This window comes from Giraffa tippelskirchi, chromosome Y, assembly GCF_054371585.1.
Source record: "Giraffa tippelskirchi isolate mGirTip1 chromosome Y, T2T-mGirTip1v1.2.pri, whole genome shotgun sequence".
In the NCBI taxonomy this organism is placed as follows: Eukaryota; Metazoa; Chordata; class Mammalia; order Artiodactyla; family Giraffidae; genus Giraffa; species Giraffa tippelskirchi.
Window position 1 is genome coordinate 1099739 of NC_137290.1, and position 17940 is coordinate 1117678.

At 45.0% G+C, this 17940-nt stretch overlaps 1 protein-coding gene across 2 annotated transcripts in view; it reads right to left on the reverse strand.

Moving 5' to 3' along the window:
- Positions 1 to 17940, reverse strand: part of LOC145537807 (polyprenol dehydrogenase-like) — a 267209-nt gene that overhangs the window by 71480 nt on the left and 177789 nt on the right. Inside the window, exon 8 of one of the 2 annotated variants that reach the window (XR_014076430.1) lies at positions 15279 to 15368. The exons of the other annotated variant lie outside the window; for it this stretch is intronic. The gene's annotated coding sequence lies outside the window, so the exon portion shown is untranslated. The remainder of the gene's footprint in view (positions 1 to 15278; positions 15369 to 17940) is intronic. 2 annotated transcript variants of the gene reach the window in all.

The following is a 17940-nucleotide window of genomic DNA, read 5'->3' on the forward strand; positions in this document are numbered from 1 at the left end:
TATTCCTCAAGGGTGCGTGAGGTTCACCCGGTCACATGTCACCCTCACCCTAGCTTGAGGGCAGCACTGGGCCAGAATGTATGCACACTGATCTCAGCTTGCCCGGCGGCATAGACTGCTAACCCATTTCTGAGCTTTCATTCGCCACTGAGTTACCCGTAGAACGTAGAGACTAGACTCAGTCATGCTGGTTCTCCTCAGATCTGTCCTTCTTTCTCCCTTCCCTTCCTCCTTTTCTTCATTCTCAATAAACAGCATTGCACTCTTCTTAAATAGGTGCTAACCATCACGGCACTTGAACCTTAAGTGTGCATATATGCATGTCTTGGAGATGTTGCTAAAATGTGGGTCCTGCTTGAGTAATTTGGGGTGCATGCATGTGTCCGAGTCTTTGTGACCCCCATGGACGGTAGGCTGCCAGGCTCCTCTGTCCATGGGGATTCTCCAGGCAAGAATACTGGAGTGGGTTGCCATGTCCTCCCCAGGGGAATCTTCCTGACTGAGGGATTGAAGCTGAGTCTCCTGCATTTGGCAGGACTATTCTTTACCACTGAAGCCCTTAATTTGGGGTGAGGTCCTACCTTCTGCAAAGATGATGCTAACTGGGGCTCCACGCTCCCAGCAAGGTGACAGATGGCATGATGCTAGATTAACTGTTTCTCCTTATATTTCAGCTTCTTTTTTTAAAAAACTATTTAACTAATTTAATTCTTTCTGTAATCTTTTGAGACCGTTTTTCAAGCCGATGATGCAATGACATCAAGCACCTTCACACTGTTGTGCAAGCATTCTTGCCATTTGTATTCACAACATTTTTCACCCTCCCAAACTGAAACTTAAAAAAAAAATTTTTTTTTTAGATTAACTTTTTCTTCGTGAATAAAAATTACATGTGATGGACAAAAACATCTTCACAGGGCAGGAAACTTTGGGTAGGGAAAGAATGCAATAATATTGTAATTGGGTAAAAGGAGGTGCTGCTAACATTACAGATACTTGCATCTTAAAAATCCTGGGTAGTACAAACAGTCTACAAGATGAATAAAACATGAATTGCGTCTCACCTCAGCCAACGCCAAGCATGAGTCAGATTTTCTCTGTTGTTATGAAACAGTCCAAAGTGATAAGACTCAGAATTCTTTGTCAGAAATATTTTTCAAGGCTGGCATAGTCACTGCTAGAAATACCTTTTTTTGCACACAATGCTTTTTACAGAGAGACTAAAATTTTCCTGTTCACTAGAGCATCGCATCCCAAACTTTTCAGCCCTAGGGTCCACTTTCATGGGAGACAATTTTTCCACAGACGGTGGTGGGGGCCAGTTCAGTTCAGTCGCTCAGTCGTGTCCTACTCTTTGCGACCCCACGGATCGCAGCACGCCAGGCCTCCCTGTCCATCAGCAGCTCCCAGAGCTTGCGTAAACTCATGTCCATGGAGTCAGTGATGGCATCCAACCATCTCATCTCGTCCCCTTCTCCTCCTGCCCTCAATCTTTCCCAGCATCAGGGTCTTTTCTAAGGAGTCAGCTCTTCGCATCAGGTGGCCAAGTAGTGGAGTTTCAGCTTCAGCATCAGTCCTTCCAATGAATATTCAGGACTGATTTCCTTTAGGTGGTGGGGGTAGGGGGGATAGTTTCGGGATGATTCAAGCACACTGCATTTATTTTGCCCTTTATTTCTAATCTAATGCTGCTGCTGATCTGACAGGAGGTACTACTCCCTGGACTGGTGGTTGGAGACCTCTGCACTAGAGTCCCTGGGGAACCCAAAACACTTCCCTTTGCCTGGATTTGACCTCAAGAGATTTTAATTCAATGGCCAGGGAAGATAATACAGGCGTTGGGATTTTTGCAAGCTCTCTGGATTGTAAAGCCTGCAGCCCAGTTTCAGAACAGCTGCGTCTTGGGGGTCAAGTGAGATTCTAAAACTCTCCCTGGGGTCATCCCATAAAACCCAGAGCCCAGACTTCTCCTTTTTTTTTTTTCAAAAGCAAAAGTGTTTTCTGTTCTCTCTCTAGCAAGCAGGAATGAACAAATTCAGATGGCTCTGTCCTTGCCCGCAGTGAACAGCCACATCTACTGCAAATTGGCGTTTGCCGGCCACTGAACGGCAACAACAAGGGCATTTGCCGTCTGCCTCCGGGGAGACTGAACCCTGAGCCGCTGCAGCTGCTGACCTTGGACACCCCAAGAAGGAGCTCAGGGTGGAGAGAGAGGCTCTCTGTGGTCCAGGGAACCTGGAGGAACAGGTCTCGGTGGTGGTGTTCATTTGCTCAGTCGTGTCTGACTCTCTGCGACCCCCTGGACTGCAGCACGCCAGGCTTCCCTGTCCGTCACCAACTCCCAGAGCTTGCTCAAACCCACGTCCATCGAGTCGGTGATGGGCCTGGAAATTTATGCTCCACGTCCCGGAGGGTTGACTGTCTATGTAAATTACCTATCTGCGTTTCTTCTCCTCTGAGGAAGGTTTATCTATTCTCCCCACTGTGGATTTATCTAATCACTTATTTATGTCTGCAGAGATGAATGGTTATTTGTTTTATACTTTGGGTTACGATCCGACCTTCTTTTATTTATTCTGTCGCCCAAAAAACAAAGTATCAATCACGTCTCCCGAAACCCCACTGCACGTTGCATAAGCCATTCTGGATTTTTACAGGGCAGGACAGTGATGGGGAAAAAAGAACAACAACAAAAAAGAGGGGGATAGATTTCCACAGTTTGCCTCTATGCAGCGCTCCATAATTAAAATAGGATGGGATGTTGTTTGTCAATTATACTGAAATAAAAATAAGGAGAAAAAATCAACCATGCTGTGACCAACGGAGTCGCTGAGAACACATCTGGGAAACCTTATTATCGTGGCGGCTTTGCAACACTCAAGGTTAAGATCAGACTCTGCGAATGTTGGTGATAAAACACAGAAGTGTAACAGAAACACCTGCAAGACATTGAAAAAAAAAATAGCTCTGGACATACTAGCCAACCAAGAAGGAAACAAATAAATAATAAGAATAAAAAAAAAAAACAGGTTTTCTAACCTTTCTGGGAAGAACAGAAGTCACTGCCTTGAGCTTTCTCTGATGACTGAATTCAGTTGCAAATTTACCGAAGACTGAGTTATTTTATAAGTAACCTCTTAACCTACCAGAAAAAAACTCACTCTAAGAATAAGATTGGAATGTATCATCTATGTAAATAGAAACATATTTTCACGTTTGGTGGTTTAGTGGCTCGGTCTTGTCTGCCTCTCTATGACCCCTTGGACTGTAGCCCACCAGGCTCCTCTGTCCACGGGATTCTCCAGGCAAGAATACTGGAGTGGGTTGCCGTGCCCTCCTCCAGGGGATCTTCCTGACCCAGGGATCGAACCCACGTCTCCTGCATTACAAGCAGATTCTTTAGTGACTGAGCTACTTTTTTTTTAAATTGAAGTATAGTTGATTTACAATATCATGTTCATTTCTGCTGAACAACATCAAAACAATCCAGTCAAAAAATGGGCAGAAAAGCTAAGTAGACATTTCTTCAAAGAAGCCATACAGATGGCCAAGAGGCACATGAAAAGATGTTCAACACCACTGAATATTAGAGAAATGCCAATCAAAACTACAATGAGGTTATCACTTCGCACCAGCCAGCATGGCCATCATCAAAAAAATCTACAAACAGTAAATGCTAGAGAGGGTGTGGAGAAAAGGGAACGCTCCTACACTGTTGGTGGGAATGGAAATCGGGAAACCATTACAGAGAACGATATGGAGATTCCTCAAAAAACTAAAACTAGAACTACGATATGACTCTGCAATCCCTCTCCTGGGCATACACCCACCCAGGGAAAAACATGAGCCGGAAGGATACAGACACCCCAATGTTCAGTGCAGCGCTGTTTACAACAGCCAGGACATGAAAGCAACCTAGATGTCCATCAACAGAGGAATGGATAAAGAAGACGTGGTCCATATACAGAATGGAATATTACGCGGCCATGAAAAAGGATGAAATCATGCCATTTGCAGCAACATGGATGGACCTAGAGATGATCATACTGAGTGAAGTAAGTCAGACAGAGAAGGAGAAATACTATGTGATATCATTCACATGTGGAATCTAATTATAGAAAATGATACTAATGAACTATCTAAATGGGAAGGAAATCCAAAAAAAGAGGGGGTAAATGTACACATATAGCTGATTCACTTTGTTGTACAGCAGAAACTAACACATCATTGTAAAGAATCTATACACCAATAAAAAACATTTTTAAATGATACCAATGAACTTATTTACGAAAGAGAAACAGACTCAGAGACACAGAAAACAAACTTCTGGTTACCAAAAGGGAAAGGGCAGAGGAGGGAAAAATTAGCAGTTTGTGTTTAATAGATACACACTGTGCTTAGTTGCTCAGTCGTGTCTGACTCTGCGGCTCCATGGACTGTAGCCCGCCAGGCTCCTCTGTCCATGGGGATTCTCCAGGCAAATATACTGGAGTGGGTTGCCACGCCCTCTTCCAGGGGATCTTTCCAAACCAGGGATGGAACCCGGGTCTCCCACAGTGCAGGGAGATCCTTTATGGTCTGAGCCACCAGGGAAGCCGAGATATACACTACTATATACAAAATAGATAACCAATAAGGAACTACTATATAACACAGAGATTTGTACTCAATATCCTGTGACAACATATATGAGAAAAGAATCCGAAAAAGAATAGATGTATGTATAAGTGAATCACTTTGCTGAAATTAACACATTGAAACTAACACATTGCAAATCAACTACAGTCCAATACAATGCAAAAATAAAAATAAAAATGGAGAGTGACTGGAGTTATTTTTTCTTGTAATTACATCTATAGTGATATTGTTGTTGTTGTTCGGTCACTAAGTCGCGTCTGACTCTGAGACCCCATGGCTTGCAGCACGCCAGGCTTCCCTGTCCTTCACTATCACCCAGAGTTTACTCAGACTCATGTCCATTGAGTCAGTGATGCCATCCAACCATCTCATCCTCTGTTGCCCTCTTCTCCTCCCACCTTCAATCTTTCTCAGCCTCAAGGTCTTTTCCAGTTAGTTAGCTCTTCGAATCAAGCTCCAAAGTATTGGAGCTTCAGCTTCAGCATCAATCTTTCCAGTGAATATTCAGGACTGATTTCCTTTAGGATGGACTGGCTGGATCTCCTTGCAGTCCAAGGGACTCTCAAGAGTCTTCTCCAACACCACAGTTCCAAAGCATCAGTTCTTCAGCGCTTACTATTTATTTACAGTCCAACTCTCACATCCACACATGACTACTGGGAAAACCATAGTCTAGACTACACAGATGTTTGTTATTACCCGTGGGCATCTCTGCTGGATGAGATCAAAGGATTGCTGGCATCATCAACAGTCTTCTCTGTTTCAACAAGTTAGCCTTGGTTCCCAGTGATCTTCACGCATCTCCATTTCCATCCAAAGGAGGCGATGTGGAAAATGGTTTCCTGTCTGCAAAGCTCCACGGACACACGCCAAGACCTGCGCCTGACATTCCCAGCTTTACTCGGGTTTGTGAGGAAAGGAGGAAATAGCACAGAATTCTTTCCGAGGGTAGCCAGGGATGAAGCTGGGATCTGAAACCTCGAGACAAGAGCCAGGGGTGGATGGGTGAAATCAGCAACGTCTGATTGAGGAAATCTAATCTCATCCTTCCCTCCCCCAGAAAAATCGCCAAGGAAGCAACAGCGACCAAAATACAGCCAAGAATTATCTTTAGGAGACAAGCCTCATAAATGGTATTTTAACATGATAAACGCAAAGAAAGAGAGTTTATTTAAAAAAAAAAATAGGGTAAGTTTCTTTGGAGACGTGCCGTGGGTACCAGCTTGGGGAAACAAGCACCCCAGCAATGAACATCGTGACCCCTGCGCGCACATGTCTGGCTGGGCACGCAGCGCAAACTCAGAACCAAATGCTTCGTCTCCGATCTCCACACTTGCGTGGATGATGAGACTCAACTCGCAAAGGCTTTCTCTCATCGGGGAGGCATCGACCAACAGCTAAAATTACTTGTTTCCGCGGCCCTGGTGTTGTGCACTATTCTTTTGCTTCTGGGCCATGAGGGGTAGGTGTGCATAAATTAACCCAAAGGCTCATGGCAGACAATTAGCCATGGGCTCAGTGGAAATAGTAGGGGCTTGGTGGCATGTGTCACAGAATATGCAATTTTCTCTCCATCTAGCGCAGAGAACGCCTTGATTCACATTGCTTCTCCATTGTTGTGTCAATCATGATGAGACGCAAAATCTACCCCCCCGCAAAAAAAAAAAAAAAAACAGCAAAAAACACAAAGCAAGAGGAGCTGGCTGTTGATTACATATCCAGACGTATACCTGTTTGCACAGCCACCTCTCATTATTTGCACGCGATGGGGATTTCGGTCTCTGGGTTAAGTGATGGTGGGGAGGTGGACCTTCTTACTTTCAGGTTCTCTTTTAATACAGGAGCCATGAAACATATGTGAAAGCAGTTTAGTCCCTGCAGGCTGAGCAGTTCTTGGATATGCTGATCAGTCTGAGCGTTTCACTTGAAACCAATACGAAAATGTGTCCATTGAGAAAATTTGTTGTTCACTCACTAACTTGTGTCTGATTCTTTGCGACCCTGTGGACACCATCACCCGGAGCCTGCTCAAACTCATGTCCATCGAATCAGTGATGCCATCCAACCATCTCATCCTCTGCCGTCCCCTTCTCCTCCTGCCTTCAATCTTTCCCAGCATCGGGGTCTTTTCCAGTGAGTCTGCTCTTAGCATCAGGTGGCCAAAGGATTGGAGCTTCAGCATCAGTCCTTCCAGTGAATATTCAGGGTTAATTTCCTTTAGGATGGACAGGTTTGATGTCTTTGCAGTCCAAGGGACTCTCAAGAGTCTTGAGTCTTCTCCAGCACCAGAGTTCAAAAATATAAATTCTTTGGCGCTCAGCTTTCTTTACAAAGGGTATAAATAGCTTCCCAGGTGGCTCAGATGGTAAAGAATCTGCCTGCAATGCAGGAGACCTGGGTTCGATCCCTAAGTCGGGACAATCCTCTGGAGGAGGGCATGGCAACCCACTCCAGTGTTCTTGCCTGGAGCATCCCGTGGACGGAGAAGCCTGTGAACTACAGTCCATGGGGTCGCAAAGAGTCGGACACGGCCGAAACGACTTACCACAGCACAGCAATGCCTAACATTAACCTCACCTTGCCGTGTGTATTATCCCTCTGGTGTAGTGAATACTCTATCTGCTGCATCGATTTGCTCGTTATTTGCAATCATATTCACATCACTTTGGAGTCTCTTTGCCTTGTACTACTCTTTTTTTCTTTTTTAAAATTTAAAGATAAATTTGTATTGGGGTAAAACTGCTTTACAGTGCTGTTCGTGTCTGCTGTATGGCAACGTGGATCAGCCACGTGTATACCTATATCCCCTCCCTCTTGAGCCTCCCTCTGACCCCCACCCACCCCTCTAGGTCATCCCAGAGCCCCGAGCTGAGCTCCTCATGCTATACAGCAGCTTCCCACCAGCTGACTATTTTACATGATAGCATATAGACCTCAGTGTGCTTTTTAAATCAAATTTCAGAATGATTCTGAGATGTCTCTCACAAATCACTTGGAAGCATTCCTCCTCAACCCGGTCTCTGAATAATATAAATACCTTGAGAATGACTCGCAGGTTTCAGAGAACTGGTTCAGAATTCTGTGACCTTGAACATTTTTATGCTGATAGCTCTTACTGAACCTCTTCCTTAAAGCTGATATACTGACGCTTACTTTGTTTTTCTAACTGTGGTAATGCATATTTTCCCTAGAAGCACCCCTTTTATCCTATTTTTCAAAAATATTTGTATAAACCTCTGTCAGTCACACTGATTTTTGTGATGCGGGTACTGTTTTGAGGCTGATTGGGGGTTGATTTGCGGTATGTGCACTTTAATGTTCTTTTTTCATATGCTTTCTAGAGGTCTAAGGGTTTCCCTGGTGGCTCTGATGGTAAAGAATCGCCTGCAATGAAGGAGACCCCGGTTCGATTCCTGGGTCAGGAAGAGCCCCTGGAGGAGGGAAAGGCTACCCACTCCAGTATTCTTGGGCTTCCCTGATGGCTCAGCTGGTAAAGAATCCATTTGCCGGAAAGGCGGCCACCCCCTCGCCCGTCACGCACCGCACGTTCGTGGGGCACCTGGCGCTAAACCATTCGTAGACGACCTGCTTCTGGGTCGGGGTTTCGTACGTAGCAGAGCAGCTCCCTCGCTGCGATCTATTGAAAGTCAGCCCTCGACACAAGGGTTTGTTTTTAAAAATTATATATTAAAAAAAAAAAAAAAAGAATCCATTTGCAATGTGGGAGACCTGGGTTCGATCCCTGGGATGGGAAGATCCCCTGGAGAAGGGAAAGGCTACCCACTCCAGTACTCTTGCCTGGAAAATCCCATGGACGGAGGAGCCTGGTAGGCTACAGTGCACGGGGTCACTAAGAGTCGGACGACTGAGCGACTTCACTTTCACTTTTCCCTTTAATGCACTGGAGAAGGAAACGGCAACCCACTCCAGTGTTCTTGCCTGGAGAATCCCAGGGACGGCGGAGCCTAGCGGGCTGCCGTCTATGGGGTCGCATAGAGTCGGACATGACTGAAGCGACTTAGCAGCAGCAGCAGCAGTGTGTGTATAACGGAAGGACTTTGCTCTACAGCGGACCTTGGCACAGCATTGACCATCAACTGCATTTCAGTAAAAACATTCCAGTTGGACGATCGCGTTTCTCTGCGAATATTCTTGTTTTCAAATGTTATCTTCGTGACAGGATGGCCCCGAATATGGTTGACCTATTTCTACTATTTGGAATTTTTTTTTTTTCTTTCTGAGCTCATAGTTGAGTTATTTATTTTTCACTGCAGGATAACTGCTTTACAGTACTGTGTGGGTCTCTGCCATGCACCAGCACGAACCAGCCATAAACATACCTACGTCCCCTCCCTCTTGAACCTCCCTGCCACCTCTCTCCCCATCCCAACACTCCAGGTTGTCTCAGATGACCGGTTTGAGTTCCCTGAGTCATAGAGCAGATGTGCGCTGGCTATCTATTTTTATGAATGGTAGTGTATTTGTTTCCATGCTATTGTCTCCTTTTGTCCCATAACTCGGTCGGTAAAGACTCCGCCTGCCATGCGGGAGACCCCGGTTCGATTCCTGGGTTGGGAAGATCCCCTGGAGAAGGGATAGGCTACCCACTCCAGTATTCTTGGGCTTCCCTGGTGGCTCAGCTGGTAAAGACTCCGCCTGCCATGCGGGAGACCCCGGTTCGATTCCTGGGTCGGGAAGATCCGCTGGAGAAGGGACAGGCTACCCGCTCCAGTATTCTTGGGCTTCCCTGGTGGCTCGGCTGGTAAAGAATCTGCCTGCAATGTGGGAGAGCTGGGTTCCATCCCTGGGTTGGGAAGATTCCCCTGGAGAAGGGAAAGTCTACCCACTCCAGTACTCTTGCCTGCAGAATCCCATGGACTGTGTATAGTCCACAGGGTCGCAAAGAGTCAGACATGACTGAGCGACTCTCACTTTCACGTTCTCCTTCTCCCACTGTGCCCACAACTCTGGATCTCCATTCCTCTGCAAACGAGCCCTATTATACAGACTGAAGCAAGTCAGAAAGATAAAACAAGTACCATATATTAACGCACATATATGTGGAATCTGGCAAGACGGTACTGATAGTTTCAAAGGTCATTTCTGTTTTGTGGATATGGACTTTGTTACACACCCATGAAATTTTCCTTCTGTTGCATAACTTAAATCCTTAATTCTGATGTTCTTCTCGTCTTCCTAATCTGTCATGCTGCACTCCTTTAATATGCCTGCTATTTCTGGTAACATGGTAGATTAGCTCACTTGACCCAACATTCCTGCTGAAACACACTGAAAAATGCTGGGTGCGTGTATTTGTAAAGACTCTCACTACAAGCATCTCAGGAGTGATGGATGACAGAGGCTCAGGCTAGGATCTCGAAGGCAGCGTGAACACAGGGAACACCTCTGAAGCCACTGTTTTTCAGAGAATAGTCGGTCAACTGGTCAAACTTGAGGCACATTTTTGATTTGTCCTCTGATATCCCTCGAAACAGAAGACAAAGGTTTTCATGTCCTTGTCAAGGTCAGCAGTCTAGTGAGACATTTCCCTCCAATCCTTTGGCCACCTGATGCGAAGAGCTGACTCATTGGAAAAGACCCTGATGCTGGGAGAGATTGAAGACGGGAGGAGAAGGGGACGGCAGAGGATGAGATGGTTGGACGGCATCACCGACTCGATGGACATGAGTCTGAGCAAACTCTGGGAGTTGGTGATGGACAGGGAGGCCTGGTGTGCTGCGGTCCATGGGGTCGCAAAGGGTCGGACACGACTGAGCGACTGAACGGAACTGAACTGAATAATACTGAGGATATTTGTTTTTTTTCACCTTTAGTCTCTTATAAGAGTCCAGGGGAGTTTTCCAGCAGCTATATGGTGGATAAGAACACAAGAGGCTTAACATAGATGCAGATAGAGGAACCTAGTTGGAATTACAAGTATCCCTTCTCCCCCAAACTCCCCTCCCATCCAGGCAGCCATGTGACATTGAGCAGAGTTCCCTGTGCTGTCCAGCAGGTCCTGGTTGGTTCTCCATGTTAAATATAGCTATACTTCTTTCTTTTAAGCTAAGCAGTCTTGGTTGACGCTTTCCCGGCTTGATACACACCCACACTCACTATATATTCCCGAGTTATTGGTCTACGCTTCCTTGAGGGGTTCCCAGTGGCACTCAAAAAAATGTAAGCGCTTCAGTTTATTCACTCTGGTGGTCCCATCGAAGGTCAGATTGCAAAATGCTGAACAGTAAGGAATATTCTGATTCTAATAGCTTCATCGGCCTGGTTCTAAGTCTTAGACAAATGTTTCCAACACGGTTGGTGGCTTTAGCAAATCCAGACACAAAACTCATAGTTACATTTGAATTTCAGATAAAAAACCAATATGTGTTCTTTAGTGTAAGTACGTTACAACCATAGCATGGGACATACTTTTAGTAAATAAACTACTTGTCTCAAATATGACATGGGATACACTTATACTAAATAAACTATTTGCCTCAAATATTGCATGACACATGCTTATACTAAATAAACTGTCTCAAATATTGCATAGGACATACTTACACTGAACTATTTCCCTCAGATATCACATGAGACATACTTGTACTAAATTAACTACTTGTCTCAAATATTGCCTGAGACATACTTACAGTAAATTACCTATTTGTCTCAAATATTGCATGAGATATACTAAATAAACTACTTCAAATACTGCATGGGATACACTTACAGTAAGTAAACTATTCATCTCAAATATCACATGAGACATACTTACACTAAATAAGTTACCTGTCTCAAATATTGCATGGGACATACTTATGCTAAATGAACTGGAGAAGGGGATCTTCCTGACTCAGGAATTGAACCCAGGTCTCCTGCTCTGGCAGGCAGATTATTTACCATCTGGGCCACCGCGGAAGCCCACTAGATGCACTATTTGTCTCAAATATTCCATGGGATCTATGTATATTAAGCTACTGTGTATTGTTTATTATGCAATATTAGATACGTACTTATACTAAAAAAAAGTTATTTATATAAAAAGTTCAGGGACTTCCCTGGTAGTCCAATGGTGGATTCTATCCTTCCAGTGAAGGGAGCTCAAGCTTGACTGCTGGTCAGGGAACCGGATCCCGCATGCTGCAACTAAAGATTCCATGTGCTGCAATTAACACCAGCACAGCCAAATATATAAACAAATTTTTTAAAAATAAAATATAAAAGCTAAAAAAATTCAAATTTAACTGGTGCCTTGTAATTTAAGGCCTTCCCTGGTGGCTCAGATGGTAAAGAACCTGCCTGCAGTGCAGGAGACCCAGGTTCGATCCCTGGTTCGGGAAGATCCCCTGGAGAAGCAAATAGCTACCCACTCCCGTATTCTTGCCTGGAGAATCCCATGGACAGAGGAGCCTGGTGGGCTACAGTCCATGGGGTCACAAAGACTCAGAAACGACTGAGTGACTAACACTTAACTTGTAATTTCATGGGGCGACTCCACTTCCAAAGGCATAGCTTGATTTTTAGAAGCGGAAAAGAAAGGGACAGAGACAGTTGGTGTCAACAAAATGCAAAATGTCCACACCGTGTGACCCGCAAGTGCTGTTAATCGGGTTTATTCTGAGCAAATAACACAATCATGAGGAGGAGGAAAGCGCAAAGATGGCTACCACAGCACAGTTTTATAGGAGGCTGGATATACTGCATGTCGCATTTGATAAAATGCTAGGCTGTCAGCACAGCTAATGGGGAAAGCCATACATAAAATTTTCATGAATGAATATCAGATTAAATATTAGAACACTATAATTACCAACACGTTTGCACATCAATTACTAAAGAAAAGACTCAGAATGGTGGGGCAATTAGATTGTGCGTGGGAAATGTTTTATTTTAATATTCATGTTGAAATGATTGCATTAGGGTTCACCAGAGAAATGAAATGAACAGAATGTGCATGTGTATATATGTATATATGCATGTGTGTATACAGTATACATATGTATATGTGTGTATATACAGTATATGTATGTATACATATATGTATATATATATACAATATGTGTATATGTGTATACAGTATATGTGTGTATACATATATGTGTGTATACAGTATACATATGTATAGTGTGCGTATATACAGTATATGTATGTATACATATATATGTATATACAGTATGTGTATATGTATATATGTACGTGCATATACAGCATATGTGTGTATGTATGTATATGCATATGTGTACCTACAGTATATGTATGGATATGTATATATGTGTATATACAGTACACACATGTATACATGTGTGTACATACAGTATATGTATGTATATATGTATATATGTGTATATACACCATATGTATGTTTGTATATATGTATATATGTATATCGTGTATATGTGTGTATGTATGTATACAGTATATGTATATATGCAGTATTTGTATGTGTGTATAGATGTATCTGTATGTATACATATATATGTGTGTATGTATGCATGTGAGTGTATATATGTGTATATATATGTTTTTCTGTGTTTATATATGCATGAGTGCATGCTAAGTTGCTTCAGCTGTTTCTGACTCTTTGCAACCCTTTGTAGCCCCCTGGGCTCCTCTGTCTGTGGGATTCTTCAGGCAAGAATATTGGAGTGGGTTCCCATGCCGTCCTCCAGGGGGATCTTCCCCACCCAGGGATCAAACCTGCATCTCTCATATCTCCTGTATTGGCGGGCATGTTCTTTACCACCTGGGAAGCCCCTGTATAAACACCCTGATGCTCAGCAAGATTTAAGGCAGGAGAAGAGGGTGACAGAGGATATGGTTGGATGGCATCACCTACTCAATGGACATGAACTTGGGCAAACTCTGGGAGATGGTGAAGGACAGGGAAGCCTGGTGTGCTGCCGTCCATGGGGTCGCAAAGAGTCAGGCATGACTTGGCAACTGAAGAACAACAATATATATATGTACACACACACACACACATATATAGAGATATTTTTTAAGGAATTGACTCATGCAATTACATGCAGTTACAGAAGCTGGCAAGTCCAAAATCTGCAGGGTAGACCAGCAGGCTGGAGACCCAGGAAAGAGATGATATTGCAGCTCAAGTCCAAAGGACAACCGCTTACAAATCCCACCTTTCTCTGGAGACAGCACTCTTTTGTGCTACTCATGCCTTCAACCGATTTGACCAGGCCCACCCATGTTATGGGGAGGGGGCAATCTGCTCTACTCAAAGTCCAACAATTTAAAGGCTAATCTCATCCATTAAACACTCGCCCAGAAACATCCAGAATAACGTCTGACCACACAGCCCTACACGATGGCCAAGACAAGTCGACATACAAAGTTAACACAAGCACTAGGGCTAAAATGAGATACTTAAAAATAAAAAAGCAAGAGAGAACGCAAGGTGGGAAACTTGAAGGAGCCAGAACACTTTTCATTTTTTTATTTTTTTTGGGGGGGGACTTGCCTGGTGGTCCAGTGACTAAGACTCCATGCTCCCAATGCAGGGGGCCCAGGTTTGATCCCAGGCCAGGGAACCAGATCCCACAGGCTGCAACTGAGAGTTAGCTTGTCATAATTAAAGATCCCCACGTGCTACTACCAAAGATAGCCTTAAGTCATGTTCAATAAGGACCAAGAAGAAGGAGATCCTGCATGATAATCCAAAGTAAAGTCTGCGTGATCTTATGTTCTGAGCCTCATAGCTTATTAGGGAAAACATTATCATCATCACTAACATGTGAACATCGCGGCCATTATTGTGTGAGCAAACCATCCTCTTCATCCTATTACCACCATCACCACCATCGTCGCCACCATCCTCATTATCAAGTCACTGTCGATACCATCATCACTAACGTCACCATCATCATGTCATCGTCCGCACCATCACCTTCATCCCATCATCACCAGCATCAACAGGATTGTGTCACCATCAACACCATCACCTTTATCCCTTCATCACCAAGATCATCATCGTCACTATCACATGACATCATCACCACTATTGTATCATCAACACCACCACCTTCATCCTGTTATAACCACCACCATCGTCATTTCCATCGTCATCGTCACCATCGCTAACATCATCATCAGCATCATGATCATGTCATCATCGGCACCATCATGTTCATCCTATTATAACCACCACCATCATCACCAACACCATCTGCTTTATTCTATTATCACCATCACCATCAGCTCATCATGTCACCATCAACACCCATCATGATCATGTCATCATCAGCACTATCACCTTCATCTCATCATCACCAACATCACTATTGTCATCACCACCACCTGACATCATCACCACTGTTGTATCATCAACACCATCACCTTCATCCTATTATAACCACCACCATCATCATTTCCATCATCATCGTCACCATCGCCATCATCACCATTGCTAACATCATCACCAGCATCATCATCATTACATCACATGACATCATCACCACTATTGTATCATCATTACCATCACCTCCATCCTCTTATCACCATCAGCATCATTACCATCACCTTCATCCTATCGACATCAGTATCCCCATCATCAGCAGCAGCGCCACCATCATCCAAGAGATTCTGAATCCCCGTGGCGAGTCATCAGGGCCTTTTCAACTGACCTGAAACGACTGTTTTCCTCTTCTCTTCGTCTCAGAAGGACAGTCATCTGACGGATGTTTTCCTCCAGGCAGTGGAGCATCCTCGGTGGCCTGAAAACAAGGAAAAGTGATGATCCAATGTCCTTGTGAGACAGCCTCTAAGTGGCCTCAAAACAGATCGGTCTGGCTTGAGCCTCCTACGTGATTTTCAGGGCAGTTTCGTCTGCCTACGCTCATTTGTTGTGCGTCACAGCGTGGTTCCTTGGGAGTCAATTAACGGATATTGAAACAATAAGGTCTCTTTCTCTCCTTGACGTTCCTTTCAACAAATACTGGTTTCTCTCTGGAGGAACTGACTGTCCTGAACAGTCAGAGGCAGAGAAATGATCATTTCTGTTACTGTGCCCTTCTGAGAAAGACAACGGGATTAAGCGTGAGCCAACTGTGGTGTGGCCACATTAAAGGCAAAACACTCCTGTGGCACCATGCGCTCATTTTTAAACAGTAGCTTTAGAAGTAGGGCTTCCCTGGTAGCTCAGCTGGTAAAGAATCCGCCTGCAATGCAGGAGACCCTGGTTCAGTTCCTGGATCTTGAAGATTCCCCTGGAGAAGGGGATCTACCCACTCTAGTCTTCTTGGGCTTCCCTGGTGGCTCAGCTGGTAAAGAATCTGCCTGCCATGAGGGAGACCTGGGTTCGATCCTTGGGTTGGGAAGATCCCCTGGAGAAGGGAAAGGCTCCCCACTCCAGAAGTAGGGTGTGCACCTGTGACTCTGAACTCAAATAGAAGTCAGGGAAAGGGTCCAGCCAAACTATGCTAGGAAAACGTGCTGAGAAAACAGTGTTGGAAGAGAAATTTAAAAACAATGCTGTTGCTTAGATCAGACATGGCTGCTCAGATCAGACATGGCTGCTCAGATCAGATATGGTTGCTCAGATCAGACATGGTTGCTCAGATCAGACATGGTTGCTCAGATCAGACATCATTGCTTAGGTCAGACATCGTTGCTTAGATCAGACATGGTTGCTCAGATCAGACATGGCTGCATGGGACTGAAGTCTTCCCTTGCCTATGGGATCCATGGAGGGGCAACAGAATATCAAAGGCTCCAAATATGTCAATATTTGAGCTGCTGTGGTGGCCGGTTGCACTGTGGCCTCATTAATGAGGGCTGGGCAGGGTATTGTTGGCCAAGCTAGACCCTGAGACCCAAACGTTAGTGAACCTGGAAGGATGGCTGAGCTGACATCAGGGACTCAACAAGGCCAGCCGGAGACTCCACGGGTCCAAAGGGCCATTCAAGCAGACGAATGGCCCAGACTGCCAAGGTGGCACGGTCAGGCGTCTGTTCAAAGTGGATGGAGCCTGCTGGAAACCTCGGGCAGGAAAACTCCGGAAGATGAGGCGAGAGGCTGGTGCCACTGAAATGAGCCGTCGTCCACACACCCAACCACTCGCCATTCATTCATCTATTTATCCATCCATGCATTCATTCACCATCCATTCATCATGTATTCACTTACAAATCCATCCACAAATCCATCTAACCAGCCATCCATCCATCCACCTACCCAACCACTCACCATCCATCCATCTATTTATCCATCCATCATTCACTCATCCATGCATCCATTCATCATGCATTCATTCATGCATCCATCCAAAAATACACAAATCCATCTAACCATCCATCCATCCATCCACCTACCCATCCCCTCACCATCCATTCATCTACCTATGCATCCATTTAACAAGCGAGCATGATATATGAGGAACTTCCCCAGCCTTGGGGACTGAGAGGCATAAAGACACAGTCCAGTCAGCAGAACTCCAGGCTCCCAGTCAAGGCTGAGGCTCTAAGAAGAAAGAACCTGGAGACCCAGAGAGGGGAGATGATCTCGAGCGAAAACTTGGCTGTAGCAATCTCCCGCTGCAGAGGAATGATGGATCACAAGGACCAGGATGGACCACATCGTCGAGCTCAACTCAGCCTCTGGCGATTGGCACCAAGGCACCTCCTTCTCGGGCAGCCTCATGGGAATGCGGACAACATTTGACCTTCTCCACAAAGGTATTGCTTCAAAAAGGGCTTCCTCCACGGGGAGTTTTCAAGCTCACTCCTGGTTTTTCCAGGACTCATTGGAAAAGACCCTGAGACTGGGAAAGACTGAGGACTAGAGGACAAGAGGGCATCAGAGGATGAGATGCTTGGACGGCATCGCTGATTCAGGAAGGCATGAGTTCGAGCAAACTCCGGGAGATGGTAAAACTCAGAGAGGTAGTCACTGAGGGGAAAGATTAGCTCAGTGATTTGACCTGTTAGGATGCAATCTCTGGGATGCAGAGCCCTCTGGAATGAGTGACTGCCAACCATCAGGCTTGGATAAGGGCAGGGTCAGAAAGGGAGAAGAGAGGTGTCCAGCTGACTTTCTTTGTCCGTAAATGGTTACGTAGAGGGGGACAACGAAATAAACTGTTTCTCATTTCCCAGGTGGCTAAGCAGGTAAAGAATCTGCCTGCCAAAGAGGAGATGAGGGTTCGCTCCCTGGGTCGGGAAGATCCCCTGGAGGAGAGTATGGCAACCGACTCCAGTATTCTTGCCTGGAGAATCCCATGGACAGAGGAGCCCGGTGGGCTACAGTCCAGGGGGTCACAAAAGAGCTGGACATGACTTAGTGACTAA